Source organism: Hevea brasiliensis, chromosome 10 (genome assembly GCF_030052815.1).
Source record: "Hevea brasiliensis isolate MT/VB/25A 57/8 chromosome 10, ASM3005281v1, whole genome shotgun sequence".
NCBI lineage: Eukaryota > Viridiplantae > Streptophyta > Magnoliopsida > Malpighiales > Euphorbiaceae > Hevea > Hevea brasiliensis.
Genome location: NC_079502.1, coordinates 49,612,028 through 49,630,856, shown reverse-complemented (window position 1 = coordinate 49,630,856; position 18,829 = coordinate 49,612,028).

The window sequence follows — 18,829 nt, the reverse complement described above, 5'->3', positions numbered from 1 at the left end:
AATTTCTTCCATGGAGATGACATGTGAAGGATCTGAGCGGTATCTTCTTAGCATAGATACGTGGAACACATTGTGGATCTTGTCCAGCTCTGGTGGTAAAGCTAGCCTATTGGCCACTGGACCCACACATTCAATGACTTCATATGGGCCAATGAACTTGGGGCTTAACTTACCTTTTCTTCCGAACCTCAATACCTTCTTCCACGGTGACACCTTGAGGAATACTTTGTCGCCAACTGCATATTCTATTTCTTTTCTCTTCAAGTCGGCATAGGATTTCTGTCTGTCTGAGGCAACCTTCAGATTGGCTTTGATTAGTTTTACCTTCTCTTCAGTCTGTGTCACCAAGTCTGGGCCTACCAGTTTATCGTCGCCCAATTCAGTCCAGCACGCTGGAGTTCTACATTTTCTCCCATACAGTGCTTCATACGGGGCCATTTGGATACTAGCTTGGTAGCTATTGTTGTATGCAAATTCTGCCAGTGGGAGGTATCTATCCCAACTTCCCTCGAACTCAATGACACAACTCCTCAGCATATCCTCAAGGACCTGACATATATTTCATGTTATTATTATCATTTTAGTTCAATATTTGTATTAATTCCATTGGTTTCGATTGTTTACCTGGATTACTCTTTCTGATTGCCCATCCGTCTGAGGATGGAAAGCTGTGCTGAAGTGGAGTTGTGTACCCAAGGATTCATGCAACTTCTTCCAAAATCTCGATGTAAACCTTGGGTCTCGATCAGATACGATGGAAAGTAGAATTCCATGTAGTCTAACTATCTCACTGATATACAATTCTGCTAACTTCTCCAGTGAGTAGTCAGTCCTAACTGGCAGAAAGTGTGCTGATTTCGTTAATCTATCTACTATCACCCATACTGCATCATGTTTCTTTTGGGTGAGAGGTAGACCACTTACAAAATCCATGGTGACCCGATCCCATTTCCATTCAGGTATGCGTATAGGCTGTAGCAATCCCGATGGAACTTGATGTTCTGCCTTGACTTGCTGACATGTCATGCATTTAGTCACATAGTCAGCTATGTCCTTCTTCATACCAGGCCACCAATACTGAAGCTTCAGATCATGATACATCTTTGTACTTCCTAGGTGCATAGCATATACACTGGTGTGTGCCTCTTTTAGAATACTAGCCTTCAATTCCCCATCATCTGGTACACACACTCTTCCTCTGTAGTATAGACACCCATCTGCTTTTACCTCATAGTCAGTTGCTTTTCCCTCTGAGATTTTGCTCATAATAGCCATTAACTTTTCATCTGCCTTTTGCCCATCTAAAATCTGCTGTAGCAGGTTTGGCCTCATTTGCAACTCAGCCAAAATAGCTCAATCTCGAACCAAAGATAGACGGGCATTCAATGATCTCAAAGTTGTGATGGATTTTCTGCTCAAAGCATCAGCAACTACATTTGCCTTCCCAGGATGGTAGTCAATTACAAAATCATAGTCCTTTAGGAACTCAATCCATCGCCTCTGTCTAAGGTTGAGCTCCTTCTGAGTTGGCAAGTATTTCAGGCTTTTGTGGTCTGTGTAAATGTAGCACTTTTCACCATACAAGTAGTGCCTCCATATCTTCAGTGCGAAGATAATTGCTGCAAGCTCTAGATCATGGGTAGGGTAATTCTGTTCATGTGGCCTTAGCTGCCTGGAAGCATAAGCGACCACCTTCCCTTCTTGCATCAATACACACCCTAACCCATTATGAGAGGCATCACTGCAGACCACAAAGTCCTTTCCTGACATTGGCTATGTTAACACTGGTGCCTCTATCAACATAGCCTTCAACTTCTCAAAACTAGCCTGACACTTGTCATTCCAGTCAAATCTGACATTCTTATGCAACAACTTGGTCATTGGAGCAGCTATTAAGGAAAATCCCTTCACAAATCTTCTGTAATACCCAGCTAGCCCCAAAAAGCTTCTGATCTCAGTTGTATTTCTGGGAGGCTTCCATTCCATCACTGCTTCTATTTTCTTGGGATCCACCCTAATCCCATCAGTGACACTATATGTCCAAGGAATGCAATCTCATTCAACCAGAAGTCGCACTTGGACAACTTAGCATACAGCTTCTTTTCTCTTAAGGTTTGCAAAGCAATTCTCAAATGCTCATCATGTTCTTCCCTGGTCTTGGAATACACCAAAATATCGTCAATAAAGACCACTACGAACCGATCTAGGTATGGATGGAAGATACGGTTCATAAGGTCCATGAATGCTGCTGGTGCATTTGTTAGGCCAAAGGGCATCACTAGAAACTCATAATGCCCATACCGGGTCCTGAATGCAGTCTTTGGCACATCTACATCCTTCACCCTCAACTGATGATACCCTGATCTGAGATCAATTTTAGAAAATACTCCTGCTCCCTTCAACTGATCAAACAGATCATCAATTCTTGGCAACGGATATTTGTTCTTCACAGTCACTTTATTCAACTGCCGGTAATCGATGCATAACCTCAAAGTCCCATCTTTCTTCTTTACAAACAGCACTGGAGCTCCCCATGGTGACACACTGGGGCGTATGAACCCCTTATCAAGCAACTCTTGCAACTGAGTTTTCAACTCCCTCAATTCAGTGGGTGCCATCCTATAAGGAGCAATGGAAATGGGTGCTGTACCCGGCATTACCTCAATAGCAAACTCTACTTCCCTTTTTGGTGGCAAACCAGGCAATTCTTTAGGGAACACATCTGGGAAGTCTTTTACTGTGGGTATGTCACACAGATCTGGCTAAGCCTGCCTAGTATCCACCACATGTGCTAGGTAGGCTTCACAGCCTTTTCTCATCAGTTTTCTCGCAACTATGGCTGAGATAACATTGGACAAGATATCTATCCTTTCCCCCACAACTGTAATCTCATTACCCTCAGGAGTTTTCAAAGAAATTCTCTTCAATTTACAATCAACCATTGCCTGATGACGTGAAAACCAGTCCATTCCCAAAATCACGTTAAACCAATGGAAAGGCAACTCAATCAAGTCTGCCAAGAATTCATACCCCTGAATCCTTAACGGGCAACCCTTGTACACTTTGTTCACCATTACACTGTGGCCCAATGGATTAGTGACCAGAATGTCTTGGTCACTCTCCCCTACTAATATCCCCCTTTCTATAGGTAAGTTGATGCAGATGTATGAATGAGTGGATCTTGGATCCACCAATGCATGCATAGATGTATTGTAGAGGGAAAAAGTACCCCTGATGACATCCGGGGCATCTTGCTCCTCCTGAGCTCTCATGGCATAAGCTCTGGCAGGTGGTCTGCCCTCAGGCCTCTCTGGTGGCTCAGATGCAGGCCTCTGTGATGATCCCACTACGTCAGATTTGCCAGATTTCCTACCGCTTTGTGGTGCAGGAGCAAGTCTGTCTGCTTGTGTTGGAGCAGCTGTAGTAGTTCTGCGTGGACAGTTCCTTAGCTGATGCTCTGTCGACCCACACCTTAAGTAGGCACCAGTCACTCTCCAACACTCCCCCTTATGCCACTTCAGGCAATGTGGACATGCAGAAGATGCTGGGGCTGGTCCCCTGAACCCCATCCCTGGAGAGCTGCCCACTGATGGTGTGGACTGACCTCTCCTAGGGGTAAACTGTGGCCTGGGCCCCTGAGACTGACCCTGACCTTGTGATTGACCTGAACTCTGTGCAGGTGGACCCTTGAACTTTTTCCCAGATGCAGGAGATGAACTAGACTGACCCGGGCCCCTCTTCTGCTGTCTCTCTCTTCTAGTCTGCTCACTTATTCTTACTTTTTCAACTTTTATTGCAGCTTCCACTAACTTGGTGAAGTCTGTGATTCCCAAGGCAGTGATCATGATCTTTATATTGTCATTTAATCCCTCTTCAAATCTCTTACACCTTTCGGCCTCATTAGGGACTATCTCCCTTCCATAGTGGCTTAATCGGACAAAATCCTTTTCATACTCAGCCACTGTCAACTGTCTTTGCCTCAGATTAATGAACTCTCTTCTTCTCTCTTCCAGGTATACACTACCCACATATTTCTTCTTAAATTCGGAGAGGAAGAAGTCCCAAGTTATTACTTCTGGTTGCACTTCACTGGACACATTATCCCACCATTCATATGCATCATCTTGCAACAGAGATACAACAGCTTCTAGATTTTGCTCTGGAGTGCAGTGGAGTTGTTTTAAAACTCTGCCTGTTCTGTTCAACCAATTCGGCTGCAACAGAATCATCTTCTCTCTTGCCAAAAAAGTCCACTGCACCAAATTTTCTCAATTTTTCCAAGTGTGATTTCTGCTGTGGAGGTGGTGGTGGTGGTGGTGGTGCTGGCATTACCCCAGCTATTTGTTTGAAGAATTCGGCCATTTGCTGAAACATGGCCTGTGGAGGTTGAGCAGGCTCTGCTTTAGCTGGCGGAGCAGATTCTCCCCTACCCCCAGTCTCAGCTGCTGCAGGTGGAGCATGACTCTTACTTCCTCCTCAACTGCCCTCTGAGATGTAGGGTCCACATCCTATTCAAAATAAGAAAGACAAACAGATCTGCATTAGTGTCACCTCGACTCTTACAAATGAAATGAATGGTATGGACTCAATCTAGGCCCAGAAACGCCTAAACCGTGCTCTGATACCACTAAATGTGACACCCCTTACCCGTCTACAGTATATCCGAGTAAGATGTGTCACACGGTGTACCGGAACACTCTATTTTATCTTAATCATTTTTATTCTTCCTTTATTTATTTTTCTCATAGTTTTGAATATAACTTGTGAAATATAATTCATTTAAGTCATTTATTGAAATTATAATTTATTTGAGGTTCCGAAAATTTTATAGAAAATCCGGCAGAGTACCGGCTAAAAATGGAGAAAACAGTTCTTTGGAACTTGTGAAAAACACTTCCAATAATCATTTCCAATCAATCCCAAACTCCATTTCATCAACAAAATCTCAATATGTTTTTCAACAACATTTCCATTTCTCAATCATTCATCTCATATGATAATCATGTACAAGTCATAAATAAATATTCACTTTTTCATTCACAAACACAATTTCCACTATATACATTAATACCAAAATACATTACATAAGTTTCAATTACATATGAGAAAAAAAAAGTTATTTACAAAATACCAAAATGAAACCTAGTGTCCTACCAATGCACTGAAGATGGTGAGGTGACACGGATACTATGCAGAGCTGCAGGAGGTCTCACCCAGTCTGTGGTCTACTGGTCTCTCGGTCAGTATCTCCGGAACCTACGCGTGGCAAAAGCAACGCGCTAAGCAATAATGCTTAGTGGTGCCAATAATAAAATAAAAAGAAATAACATAAAATAAATATGTAGTGAATGTATTGATGTCTCATTGTAAATAAATTTTCGTTGAGTATTTGTAGTCGTACTTATTTTGTACTGGTTATATTCATTATTTCTTTAAATTTATCCACTTTCATTTTTGGTTGCCCAAGTAACCTACACTGGATGACTAGACTGGATAAATGGGTAAACTGGCACTGGGTATCAAGTACCTCTAGCAGTCACACCATCGGTCACATATGTGTCTCCCGGTGTGCAACAGAACAGCTAATAAGCTGTAATAAAGGCCAAATTTCAATACAAGGTCAGAATGGCTAAAAGCCATGAAATCACAAAATGGCATAATGCCATATGCAGTACTGCTAACTGAACCCTATTGGCATGCCAAACTATCCAAACCAATCTTGATAGGTATACTAGGGCATTTGTCACTTTGGAATCTTTCAATTTTTGAATTTCAAGTTTTGGTGTTACTATTCCCTTCATTAGTTAACAAAAATGTTAACTTTTGTATAGAAAATAGGTACATTGGTTTTAACACTCCCAATATACCACATTTTGCATTCAAAATTTGTTGGCATTGATTACCAATACCATTTCTAAGCTTAAAATTAATGGAGCAGAATTTTCAGTTTTTTATACCCTATTTTTACTGTTCCATTAGTTACTGTTGTAGTGAGAATTTGAGAAAATGATAAACATGAACATTGTTCCTTATTTTGTCTAGTTGAATTTATTTTTTTGAATCACTCCATTTGGAGTTTTGTAGCTCAAGTTATGGTCCAAAAACCACAACTGGCCAGATTGAAAAATTTCAGAACTGACCATATCTACAGTGCAGTGAACAGTGACTGAAACTGCCTTGTTAGATAGGTTCTGGTCATAATTTGGGGTAGATTTCTTCATGAAAGTTGTTGGTCTATATCTTAACTTGTTCTTGTAAAAATTTCAGGTCAATTGGGCCATTCTACAATGAGTTATGGCCAAATGAACAATTACTGTTCATTTGGTCATTCTGCAGAATCTGGTTGCAGGACATCCGGATTTGGGCAAGTTTTTGGTCCACTTGCTTTGGTCTTTTGGGCATGGTTTCTTCACCAAAATTGTGCCATTATGTGTCTAGTTTCATGTCCAATTGGCCAAACACCAATTGAACCTACACAGCCAAGTTATGGCTGTCCAAACAGGCTGGACTCACAGCCACACCTGCTGCTCTCACTAGGCAGCATACCAAATCAGTTTGTAATGCTATAATTCACTCCAAATTATGGTCAACTTACCTCAAATGGTCACTAATTGACCATTAAAATGTTCATTCACCATTACATAAGCAAAGTCCAAATTTCTCTCCAAAACCCTAGCTCAAATTCAAGGTTCACACAACACATGTCATTTAGGCATACTAATCCTTTTCAACTTTATATCTATACATCAACACCATTTCCAAGCCATTTTAAATCCATCAAAACCATCAACATTATCCCTTTCTTAGGGCTGCCAAATTCCATTGTGTACATACACATAAGTTTTATTTCATTTAATTTACAATTTCATACTTATTTTAAGTCCCTAACAAGGAATAAAGAGAGAAATATGTATAAATAAGCACTAAACTTAGTAGGGCAGAATTTTCCCTTGTAAATTCCTCACTTTCTTTTGTTTTCTTGGCTGCCAAACACTCTAACAAGGTTGGGTGAAAAATTTTAGTGAAGGGATCTAAGGGTTTTGGGGTAAGAATGGAGAGAAATTCAAGCTAGAAGGAAAAAAGGAAATGGAGGCTTCCATGGCTATGGTGGACGGGAATTGAGGGAAAAGGGTTCAGTTTTTTTCACTTCAATTTTCTGCCCATTTGACTCATTTTAATTGGTTTATGGATATGTGTCACAAGGTGATTGGGTGAGAGTGCTTAGTGACATGAGCATGAGGTCAAAATTGCAATTTTAATTCATTTTCTTTTCTTTTCTTTGCTACTCATTTTCAATTCAATTTTTAGCAATATTTATTCACATTTTTATGTCATAATAATTATTTACTTAACTGGACAAGTCGGCCAAAAATCGCCTCTGAAGGCGAAATGACCAAAATGCCCTCCGTTTGGCTTAACAGGTCAAAATTGTCTGTACCGATTGAAAAATTTTTCTAGGTATTTTCTTGGCATTCTAATGCCATAATAACCTCAATGACCCTTCTCTGGAGTCCCAATAATTATTTTATAATTTTTCTCCCGAGTTTAGGGCTCCTAGTTGCGAGAACTGCAACTTCTCATTAGGTTACCCATCGCTAGGGCACCGGCTCATTTAACTTGGTTGTATTTTATTTCTAAAATTTTTCCTAAATTTTTCTTATTAATGTTTGAGTTAATTATGGTTCCTCACTTTAGTTTTAATATTTTTCCGAACGTTCTAGCTGTCCAGTCCGACACTGGTCACCGGAACAGTAGAATGTACGGAGTTGCTACAGGGAGGGTGTTACATGCTCAAATAATTTACATACATATTATTACATGCATACATCAAAACCTATGTACATGGGTCTACCTATTATATACCTGAAGCTGATTTGAATGTGTCTCAAATAAGCTTACTCAATTGCTCTATGCTCCTTTCACCTACGACAGCATGCAAAGCTATCGCTGAGTGGTTAACTCAGTGGTGCACAACTATAATTTAAAATCTAATACCATATATATGTTGACAGAATTATAACAAATAATTTGGAAATTTTGAACTTCATAAAAATTCCAAAGGTCAAAATAATCGTTGCTAATAATATAATCATTTGTTAAAATAACCTTGATCAAGAATTTCAATTTGTGAAATCACAATTGAACAATTAAAGTAATTCCAACAATCATGGAAATAAAGATTAATTCCAACAAAATCAGTTATGCATAAATCCCATTTGAAATCAAAATTCTTTACTATTCAAAAATCATTCTTTATCTCACTAACTGTGCAAGACTAATCTGAAAGGGCCATCTTCGGGATGATTCTAACTCCCTATGTTCGGGGAGGTCGAATCGGATTCTAACTCCCTACGGTCGGGGAGGTCGAATCATCGTGCATAGTACACAACGCAATAATGAAACTTCCGAAAGGGCCATAATAAAAAACTTAGATCTAACCTCTAATAAGAGGAGAATCAAAGCCTGTGCACGTACCATGGTAATCAAAACAAAGCTAACTCCATTGTCTCCTCAACAAAAGAGAGAGACGGGTAATAACCTAGTCAAGCATCTATAGTGAGATATAAAACAATATCATAAATCTCTTTGTCTTTTTGCGAGCATAAATCACAACACAATTCGATTTAAAGTCAATTGCAATATCCAATAATTTTTGTGCTCATCACAATTCAAAATATAAATTTGCATTTTTCCATGCAAATTGCCCATCACAATTCAAAATATATTCTATCACAACTTTTCAAAACATAATTTATTCAATCCACAATAATGCTTAATACTTGTTGAAATACCATTTCACAAAGCTAAATTCATACATACTATAACAATTTCAATAATCATTGAATTAAATCCAATACTTGATAAACATAATACACAAGGAAAATACATCATTTAGTCATATGAAATATTCTAAACAAAAGCAATTAAAAACTAGTTGTGCACAAACCTCTGATGAGTTGCCTCTTGGCCTTGACTCAATGGGTCTTTCCCTTCCCAGTGTCTTTTCTAATTGAAACACACAATTTAAAGTGTTTCAGTGCTCATTTAAATTGTTTCTAATAATAAGGTTCAATAATTAAATTTTTTTAATACTATTCCTTTCATTAGTCAACCTATAATGTTGGCATTTAATGCACACTAGGTGAATTAGTTTTAATGTCACTAATATGTTCCATTTCTCATTCCTCACATGTTTATATATGTTGCCAACTTCATTTCAAAGCTTATTGCATTTTATTACAATTATTCAGATTTTATGGCTAATTTTTACTATCTATTGGACTAAGCTACAGTGTAAATTTAGAAGATTTCTCTTCATTAAATTGTTTCTCAATGTGTCTTCTTTAATTTCCTTTTTGAATCACTCCATTTGGAGTTGTATAGCTCAAGTTATGGTCAATTAACCATAACTAGGTCAAATCTAAATTTTAGTTTCCTTTTTAGGCATTTTAGGTTCTGAATTTACTAATTTATTTGGACTATTTGTAATCATATTGAGGTCTAGCATTCTTCATAAGTATTTTTGACCTATGTCTTAGGGACAACCAAAAATTTTGCTTACCATTTTTCAAGTCTTGTAGAATTATTTGTAGATGAATTGTTAACTTGGACTCAAAGGTCTTGTATTGGCATGGTCCTCAATTAGGTCAATGGCTTTGATCTTAAATTCTGACCTTATACATTTATAATTTGAGGAAGTTGTCTAAAAAAAAGTTTTAGGTCTCTTTCTTAGCTTTCCAAATTGGTATGGCTCATTTAAATTGGACTTATATTGCAAAGTTTAGGTCATTTTTAGGTCAAAGTCAATTCGGCCAGTTTTTGTAACCCAACTTGTACAAGAATTTTGACTTGGTTCTAGTCATTTCTGGTCTTTGGTGTCTTCATAAGAGTTGTAGCTCTATGTCTAAGCTTTCCATGGTATAAATTTCAGGTCATTTAGACCTGTTTTGAGTGAGTTATGGCCAAAATACTGACTACTATTTATATGGTCAAAATTTTGGGTTTTTATGTCATGCAATTCCGGATTTGGTCATTGTTTTAGGTCACTTAAAGGTAGAATTTGGACAAGCTCTCTACATGAAAGTTGGCATATTCGATGTCTAGATTCACCTCCAATTGGATCATACCAATTTTACACTTATAACCTAATTTATACACTGCCAACAATCACAACCTGCATAAGAGAATTTACACTCCCAATTTGGCAATCCTCTTCCTCCCAATTCTTCAATATTCATTCTTGGCACTTCTACATTTATTCAACACAATTTCTGCAAAGTAAATTGGGCAGAATACTCAAATAATATAGACTTGCATGGCTTTCTAAAATTAGGCTATCCAATAACTCAACAATTCCATTAATTTTCATTACTAATCAACTCATCTCAAGCTAAACATAAACTTTACTTAAGAAAGGAAGTGAATTGGACCCTTACCTCTTTTTGGAGCTTGCTCAAACCTTGCCAAAACTCCTTTTTTCTCCCAATATGCTGCCCAAGGTATGATGATAAAGTTTAATGAAAGAACCTTGAAGATTTTATGGCTTGATCTTGGTGGATGAGAGCTTGAAGCTTTGGCCATCCATGGAGTTTTTGGGAGGATTGAATTCAGCTTGAAGATGAAGTGAAGAAGAAGAAGTAGGTCAAGTGGGATATGTTGTCCACTTAATCAATATACAAACCCATAGTGCTCCAATAAGGTGGATTAAATGTTCAATAACCTAAATTTTTCCTTAATTGTAATTATGCCCCAAATTCCTCACTATTTACATTTTATGTCAAATTTTTTATTTTCATGACATTTTCAAAATTTAATACTACTAATTTTTCATGGACATTTAGGTTAAAAGTCAACTCTAGGTATTAATTGACCAAAATACCCCTCTTTGGGTTGTATCTTGAATTTTTCGGTACTACCAATTAATTCATTAACCTGTCGATTTCTTGAATTTTCGTTTTTCTTTGTACTAATTAATGAAATTTTCTTTGACATTTTCTAAGTCAATTATACCTCAATGGATTTTTATTTAAGTTTTAAAAATATCTTTCAGGGTTTCCCGCGGTCCAAGGCTAGTAAACGGTCTTCGCCGTAACTTCCCGGTGCGGTCAACCATTGCTACGGTGTCAGCTCGTTTAACTTACTTTCATTTCGTCTCTTTTATTTTTTTCTTAATTTTTTTGTACTTTATTTTTATTTATTTCATCATTTTATGCCTATTTATTATCACTAAAGTGTAGTTCCAAACATCCTGGCTTGTCCGGATCGACATTAGGTCATCGAAGTAGTCGAATGTACGGACTACATAAAGTGAGGGCGTTACAATTCTTCCCCTCTAAATAAAAATTCCGTCCTCAAAATTTACCTGATGTATCTGTTGCTTCCTTGCTTCTTCATTTCATTGTGTTGTTTCATTAATATCTAGGTTCGGCTCCTCTCTAGCCTTCGTGGCATACACCCGTGGTGTCACCCTGACTTTGGGTCTTTTAACCGTCTCAGAAATAGCCTTCTATGAAATCTCAGTCATTTCTGCTCTGACTGCACCTCACTGGATACTGTGTCCCACCATTGATACGCATCACGTTGGGGTAGAGACATAGCACCCTCCAGGTTCTATTATCTTCTTCCTTGACTCAATTCCTTGACTTGACTGTCGAGTCAAAATTTAGCACCGCTTATCACCCCTAAGAAATCCACTATACCTCGGTATTACTCTGATTTGGCCCTCTAACCATTCTAGTCAACCCCTTTATTAATATTCATAACATTTCTTTATTACATTTGAACCAGCTATTCAAATTTTTACTTTCACAACTCTTTTATCTATCAATGTTCTATAACTTACTTTCTTTTGTGTTGAACTATAACCTTTCAATATTCTAACTTTTGAGTTTTAAATCCCTAAGTAGGATTTCCAAACTCATTTTCGATAATAAAATTATGTCCTGGAATAACTATACAAAAATAGATGATGTTGGCAACTATTCTCATTTTGGTGTACTATCGAGTAGTACGTAGCTCTATACAATAATCTCAAGTCAGTACTGTAATCTACAGCTTACAGTACAAACGTCAAGAACATTGCATAGTTACTACGATACATTCCAATAGATCAAATTTTCTTATATCTTATCCTTCTTGAGTTCACTTATATCCTAAACTTATTCTGATTACAATATCCATTAATAATTACTAACTGTAACATCTTTACCCTCGTCTAGAGCAAGTCTATTACTACAACTTACTTTTAGGTCCTCTTGCCTTACATTAAGTAGGCTTGCCAATTAGCTTTATAATTTATGGTGTGTTAGAAAATACTTTTAACTGAAAATTCTTTCAAAATTAATGTCAATCATACTTGTTATCATAGTTTTTATCCTAAAGGACTAGTCACTAATGCATCAAAATTTATTTCCCTATAAAGGAATAGCAACAAAATATATAGTTTTAACACTAACATATAAATAAGTAGTGCTGGGATCAAATAATAACTAATTATTTCCTCCAAAATTAAGAACTTACCAGCAGTTACATCCGAAGTTTCTGCTCTTTCCCCTTGGCACATAGTGGATGCTCTGACTAGTGCGCTACTATATTCGAGTTGATTCACTGTGTTATGGTTGTGAGGAGTACCAACTCTATTTCTATCTCAACTCTAACAAATTGTATGTGAACTCCAGAGAGTAGATCGAGGTGCTCTAGTACAATCTCTAACGAAAATGTCCATGTTCACCACAATTGTAGCAAGCTCTAGTGGCCTTATGACAAATACCCCCGTGTAACTTGCCACAAACATGGCAGATACAGGCAGAATAAGCACTTCTGATTGTTCAATGACTGGACCTTGGTGGCCTCTGCCCTAAAGATCTGCCTCTATCAGATCCATAACCACTAAGCTCTCCAGTGTTCTTCCTTTTTCCCAATTTACTATTTGAGCTCTGACTCATAGGTCTCTCCCTCTTCTCTATTTCATGCTGCCCCTGTGGGGGTTAGGTTGGTACTTGGGCTTAGGCTGATAGATTATTAGCCATTTGTTGAAAGAAAGTGGCCATTTGTTGGGCCATTTGTGCAGCAATTTGTACAGGTGTGGCTGGTAAAGTCAAGCTTCCGACTCTCTGAGGGGCTGGGGCCTCACCTTGTACTTCCACTGTCACAAACTATTCTATTGTCTCATCCTTCTCTTTCACATCTTTTCACAGGATTTTTTATTTCCTGTACGACCAACACAACGAGATTTCTCTCTATTAGTTCATATTTATGATGTAAATATACTATATGTATTAAACATTTGAGCAGTTGTATTTATCGAAAAAAAGATTTCAAATTCACAGTTCAAAATTTACTTTAAAACCATTGCTCTGGTACCACTAAACATGTCACACCCTATTCCTCCATAAGATGCAACATGATCCAGCAGGACACCTAATGAATTACCGTACTTCGCCTACCGGTAACCCATTAAATATACTATAAGGGATTTTAACTCAACTTTCGTGAAATTTAAATCATCGATTAAAATCTAGTGTTATAAAATTTTTTTCAAAATTTCGGCAAAGTGCCGACTGTATTTTGAGAAAATAGTTCTTCAAACCTGAAATTGAAAACACTCCCAATATGTTTTCTTAAATACAACTCAAATAAACTTCATTTCATCTCATAATTCAATCTCAATATTCAAATCATTTCATTTTCAAACCAACCTCATCATGAAAGAAATATTTCATTGATTACAAGACTCAAAAATTAATATTACAAAACTATACAGGTAAATAAAATCTCAAATTTAGATCACAATAATTTACATTAAATTACATATCAAATATTTTACAAGAGTTTTTATACAACTGCTCAAATAATTTACATACATATTATTACATGCATACATCAAAACCTATGTACATGGGTATACCTATGATATACCTGGAGCTGATCTGAATGTGTCTTCAAAGAGGCTTACTCAACTGCTCTATGCTCTTTTCACCTGTGACAGCATGCAAAGCTATCACTAAGTGGTGAACTCAGTGGTGCACAACTATAATTTAAAATCTAATACCATATATATGTTGACAGAATTATAGCAAATAATTTGGAAATCTTAAACTTCATAAAAATTCCAAAGGTCAAAATAATTGTTACCAATAATATAATCATTTGTTAAAATAACCTTGATCAAGAATTTCAATTTGTCAAATCACAATTGAACAACTAAAGTAATTCCAGCAATCATAGAAATAAAGATTAATTCCAACAAAACCAATTATGCATAAATCCCATTTGAAATCAAAATTCTTTACTATTCAAAAATCATTCTTTCTCTCACTAACTATGCAAGACTAATATGAAAGAGCCATCTTCGGGGTGATTCTAACTCCCTATGTTCGGGGAGGTCGAATCAGATTCTAACTCCCTGTGGTCGGGGAGGTCGAATCATCGTGCACAGTACACAACACAATAATGAAACTTCTGAAAAGGCCATAAGAAAAAACTTAGATCTAACCTCTAATAAGAGGAGAATCTAAGCCTGTGCACGTACCATGATAATCAAAACAAAGCTAACTCCATTATCTCCTCAACAAAAGAGAGAGACGGGTAATAACCTAGTCAAGCATCTATAGTGAGATATAAAACAATATCATAAATCACTTTGTCCTTTTTGTGAGCATAAATCACAACACAATTCGATTCAAAGTCAATTCCAATATCCAATAATTTTTATGCTCATCACAATTCAAAACATAAATTTGCATTTTTCCATGCAAATTGCCCATCACAATTCAAAACATATTCTTTCACAACTTTCCAAAACATAATTTATTCAATCCACAACAATGCTTAATACTTGTTGAAATACTATTTCACAAAGCTAAATTCATACGTACTATAACAATTTCAATAATTGTTGAATTAAATCTAATACTTGATAAACATAATATACAAGGAAAATACGTCATTTAGTCATATGAAATATTCTAAACAACAGTAATTAAAACTAGTTGTGCACAAACCTCTGATGAGTCGCCTCTTGGCCTTGACTCAATGGGTCTTTTCCCTTCCCAGTGGCTTTTCTAACTGAAACACATAATTTAAAGTGTTTCAGTACTCATTTAAATTGTTTCTAATAATAAGGTTCAATAATTAAATTTTATTAATACTATTCCTTTCATTAGTCAACCTATAATGTTGACCTTTAATGCACACTAGGTGAATTAGTTTTAATGTCACTAATATGTTCCATTTTTCATTCCTCACATGTTGATATATGTTGCAATTTTATTTCGAAGCTTATTGCATTTTATTACAATTATTCAGATTTTATGGCCAATGTTTACTGTCTATTGGACTAAGCTACAGTGTAAATTGAGCAGATTTCTCTTCATTAAATTGTTTCTCATTGTGTCTTCTTTAATTTTCTTTTTGAATCACTCCATTTGGAGCTGTATAGCTCAAGTTATGGTCAATTAACCATAACTAGGTCAAATCTAAATTTTAGTTTTCTTTTTAGGCATTTTCAGTTCTGAATTTACTAATTTATTTGGACTGTTTGTAATCATATTGAGGTCTAGCATTCTTCATAAGTATTGTTGCCTTATGTCTTAGGGACAACAAAAAATTTTACTTACCATTTTTAAAGTCTTATAGAATTATTTATAGATGAATTGTTAACTTGGACTCAAAGGTCCTATATTGGCATGGTCCTCAATTAGGTCAATGGTTCAACCTTAAATTCTGACCTTATACATTTATAATTTGAGGAAGTTGTCTAAAACAAAGTTTTAGGTCTCTTTCTTAGCTTTCCAAATTGGTAAGGCTCATTTAAATTGGACACTTCTTGTGGGAGATATGCTTATTTGAATTTTCTAGATTTTATGGTCAAATGTGCCAATTCCAGATTTTATACATCAACTTAATCAAACTAATTGACCTATTTCTCTTAGTTTCTGGGTTTTAGTCCAATTATAAATTTTTTAGGTCTATGTCTTATTGAATTTTTGGCACTGATTTCAGGTCATTTGGAGTTTTCTGGGCCAAGTTATGGTCATTTTACTAATGCTAGTCATGTTGCACTTATATTGCAAAGTTTAGGTCATTTTTAGGTCAAAGTCAATTCGGCCAGTTTTTGTAACCCAAATTGTGCAGGAATTTTGACTTGGTTCTGGTCATTTTTTGGGCTTTGGTGTCTTCATAAGAATTGTATCTCTGTGTCTAAGCTTTCCATGGTATAAATTTCAGGTCATTTGGACCTGTTTTGAGTGAGTTATGGCCAAAATACGGAGTACTATTCAAATGGTCAAAATTCTGGGTTTTCATGTCATGCAATTCCGGATTTAGTCATTCTTTTAGGTCATTTCTAGGAAGAGTTTGGACAAGCTCTCTGCATGAAAGTTGGCCTATTTTATGTCTAGTTTCACCTCCAATTGGCCTCATACCAATTGGAGTCACAACTTTACACTTATAACCTAATTTATACACTGCCAACAATCACAACCTGCATAAGAGAATTTACACTCCCAATTTGGCAATCCTCTTCCTCCCAATACTTCAATATTCATTCTTGGCACTTCTATATTTATTCAACATAATTCTAGCAAAGTAAATTGGGCAAAATACTCAAATAATATAAGCTCTCATGACTGCCTAAAATTGGGCAGTCCAATAACTCAACAATTCCATCAATTTTCATTACCAATCAACTCATCTCAAACTAAACATAAACTTTACCTAATAAATGAAGTGAATTGGACCATTACCTCTTTTTGGAGCTTGCTCAAACCTTAAAAAAAACTCCTTCTTTTTGCTCCCAATATGCTGCCCAAGGTATGAGGATAAAGTTTAATGAAAGAACCTTGAAGATTTCATGGCTTGATCTTGGTCGATGAGAGCTTGAAGCTTTGGCCATCCATGGAGTTTTGGGGAGGATTGGATTCAGCTTGAAGATGAAATGAAGAAGAAGAAGTGGCTCAAGTGGGATATGCTGTCCACTTAATCAATATACAAATCCATAGTGCTCCACTAAGGTGAATTAAATGTTTTATAATCCAATTTTTCCCTTAATTGTAATTATGCCCCAAATTCCTCACTATTTACATTTTATGTCAAATTTTCTATTTTCAAGACATTTTCAAAATTTAATACTACTAATTTTTTATGGACATTTAGGTCAAAAGTCAACTCTAGGTATTAATTGACCAAAATGCCCCTCTTCGAGTTGTATTTCGAATTTTTCAGTACTACCGATTAATTCCTTGACCTGCCGATTTTTTTAATTTTCTTTTTTCTTTGTACTAATTAATTAAATTTTCTTTGACATTTTCTAAGTCAATTATAACTCAATAGTTGTTTATTTAAGTTTTAAAAATATTTTTCAGGGTTCCTCGTAGTCCAGGGCTAGTCAACGGTCTTCGCCGTAACTTCTCGGTGCGGTCACCCATCGCTATGGTGCTGGCTCGTTTAACTTACTTTCATTTCGTCTCTTTTATTTTTTTCTTAATTTTTTATTGTATTTTCTTTTTATTTATTTCATCATTTTATGCCTGTTTATTATCACTGAAGTGTAGTTCTAGACATCCTGACTTGTCCAGACTGATATTAGGTCACCGGAGTAGTTGAATGTACGGACTATGTAAATTGAGGGCGTTACACTCTTTGTGCTGCGAACCTTGGCTGCCATTACCTTCTCTTCTTCTTCATCTGTCATCAATTCAAAGAGATTAGTAAACAATCTCTTGAATTAAAATATTAGAAATTGTTTCTAGTATCCTGTTTACATCTGTAATCTCTCAAAAGGCAAAATTTGATTTTCTAATTCATAGAAAAAGCTTTAGAAGCTGTTCAAGGGCTGCCATAGGTGATCTTGGTGTGGATAAGCTAGAGGAACAACATTTGATGTCCTAGATGCATCCCAAAGGTGTCAAATACACTGCAGTGCATCAAGAGGTTAGTGCACTTGTTCTTGATCTAATATAGGGGTTCTAATAATTAATCTGATTAATTCTAAAATCTTAAATGGCAGATGTAGATCCAAAAACATATTAAAAGAGTTTTGATATGTTGTTTATCATTGAAATCAAATAGATAAAAATGAATCTTGCATGATGCATGTGACCTTAGGTGAAAAATTTTTGAATTCAATGATATAAACTTATGTTTTTCATGCTTCCGCTCCTTCACAAAGGTCTTAAAGGATTTTAATTAATTTGATCACCACAAAAGTAGGGTTTGAATTAATTAAAATACACCCTAGATATCTTGAGAGAGGATTTAGGATAACTTAGGGCTAATTTCCATCAAAGAAAACGAACCTCAATTTAGTAAATAAACGAGATAACATCCCTAATAAGATTCAAGTGTGAAATCCTAACTCTGGAATTATTCCAAAAATAGATTACTTCATTTTAAGTTTGCTATTCTAGTATTTAAAGTTAACGAACTTCATTCCCTAAAAATTCAATAGCCTAAACAGTTAAAATTACTGTGTAGATTGGTACTTGCTAAATAAAGGTCCTCGTGGGAATGATACTCTACTTATCACTTTATTACTTGTTAGCGATCCATGCACTTGTGGGGTTGTAAAACCAGGCAAATAAGTTTTTTGGCATCGTTACGAGGGAACTCTTTGGTATTAGTAATATCAAGCGATAGGCAATTTAGCTGATTTAGGCAATTATATTTATTGTATAATTTTATTTTACTGGTTATATTTTTCTTCTTTTCTCTTAGGTTCTTAATCTAATATATGACCAGAACAAGGCCAAAAGAAGAAATATTGGACTGTGATCCGGAGATAGACAGAACTCTGAAAGCCATCAAGAGGGAAAGGAAACATAAAGAGCAT